At 77.9% G+C, this 1876-nt stretch overlaps 1 non-coding gene across 1 annotated transcript; it reads left to right on the forward strand.

Moving 5' to 3' along the window:
• The first annotated feature begins 566 nt into the window (after positions 1-566).
• LOC141576596 (5.8S ribosomal RNA) lies at positions 567-718 on the forward strand. Its single transcript, XR_012505010.1, has one exon. It is a non-coding gene; the product is annotated as a 5.8S ribosomal RNA (ribosomal RNA).
• Positions 719-1876: the final 1158 nt, after the last annotated feature.

The following is a 1876-nucleotide window of genomic DNA, read 5'->3' on the forward strand; positions in this document are numbered from 1 at the left end:
GGGGTGTGGTGGTCGGCGTCGGGGCGCGGTGGCCGGCGGTTGGGGCTGGTGGGGGGGGTCCGTGCCGTCCCCGCCTCGCCCGCCTCGCCCTCTCCAGGTACCTAGCGCGTCCCGGCGCGGAGGTTTAAAGACCCTCGGGGGAGTCGCCCGTCCGCCTTGGGGTCGGGGCGGTCGGGCCCGTGGGGACGTGGGAGGTCCGTCCCTCGTCCCACGGACTCCGCCTCCACCGGGCCGGGGCGCCGCGCCACGTCGCTGACCGCCGCCGCCGCCGCCGCCGTGTCCGTCGGGTGGGGCCTCACCCGGCGGGCCCGTCGGACGGCCGGTGGCCGCGTGGTGGCGCGTCCCCGCGGGAGGCGGGAACCCCCGGGCGCCTGTGGGGTGTCCGAGCCGGCACGCGCGGTGTCGGTGCCGGCTGCGCCCCGTTGTGAAACCTTCCCGACCCTCCGGTCTGATTTCTCTCTGACTCGGCCGGCCCGAGGCGACCCCCCCCTCTCACCCTCCCGGGGTGGGTGGGGGCGGGAGACGTGCCGTGCCACAGAACCGAAGGCAGAAGAAACTTCTCGTACGACTCTTAGCGGTGGATCACTCGGCTCGTGCGTCGATGAAGAACGCAGCTAGCTGCGAGAATTAATGTGAATTGCAGGACACATTGATCATCGACACTTCGAACGCACTTGCGGCCCCGGGTTCCTCCGGGGCTACGCCTGTCTGAGCGTCGCTTGACGATCAATCGCGCCCCCCCGGGTGTGTGCCCGCGGGGTCGCGCGGCTGGGGGTTTCCTCGCAGGGCCGCGGTGCCCTCCGTCCCCCTAAGTGCAGACACGGCGCCTCTGCCGTCGCGCCGTCTGTCCCTCCTCCGGCCGGTCCCGCGCCCGGGAGGGCGCGGGGGCGGGCGGCGGCGGCGGCAGGCGGCGTCGAGGCCCGGGAGGTGCCGCCCGCGAAAGGGAAGGGAGAAAACGGGGAGGGGGGAGCTCGCGCGTGGCCGAGGCCGCGGCCGCGGCCGCGGCCGCCGCGTTCCCACCGGGAGCCCCTCCTCGCGCCGCAAGCGTTCTCCGGGGCGCGTGCCCGGGTGCGTCGCGGTGGTGCCGGGGTGGGTGGGGGCGGTTAGGGCCTCCGCGCCGCGCCGCCCCCACCCTCCCGTCGCGCCACCGCGGCCCCAGCCTCGCCCCGTCGGGACGGGCGGCTCCTCGCCGTGGCCGAGGCGCGCGCGCGGCCGCGCCCCGGGGATGCGTGCCCCGGCGGCGACCCGCGGGACGCCGCGGCGTCGCCCGCCGCTGCGCGCTTTCCCCCGGGCTGCGTCCGCGGCCGCGCTTCGTGCCCCTGGGCCCCCGGGGCGGCGTTCTTCGGGGGCGCCGCCGCCGCGCGTCCGTCGCCCGTCGTGGGCGTCTCGTGGCCGTGCGGAGGACGGGTGGGAGCGGAGCGGAGCGGAGCGGCTCGCGCCGGTGCGGTTGGCGTCGCGTGGTGGGGCAAGGGGCCCTGACGGTCGCCGCGGGGCGGCCGCCGGGCTTCTTCGGACCCGCCCGCCTCACGACCGACCGACCGGCGGCTGCCGCCGCCGCCCCCCTCTACCCTCCTCCCCGGCACGACGACGCCTCCGGCCTGGGCCCGGCGTCGCGCGCGTGCGCGCGGCTTCCCCTCTCGCCGCCCGCCCGTCCCGTGCCACGTCGCCGGCTCGTGCTCCCGTCCCCGTCCCGTCCGCCTCCCTTCTTCCTTCCGCCCTTCCGCCCTCCCGCCCGAACCCCGTGTTCGGGCGTGGGTGGGTGGGTCGGTTGAGGGGGAGGGGGACCGGGCGGTCGACCGCGGTTCGGCGCCTCGCTGGCGCGCGGCCCCTCTCCCTCCGTCCCGCCCTCTCCCGCTTCGCGGGCACCTTCTCCGTC

Source organism: Camelus bactrianus, unplaced genomic scaffold (genome assembly GCF_048773025.1).
Source record: "Camelus bactrianus isolate YW-2024 breed Bactrian camel unplaced genomic scaffold, ASM4877302v1 HiC_scaffold_139, whole genome shotgun sequence".
NCBI classification, from domain to species: domain Eukaryota; kingdom Metazoa; phylum Chordata; class Mammalia; order Artiodactyla; family Camelidae; genus Camelus; species Camelus bactrianus.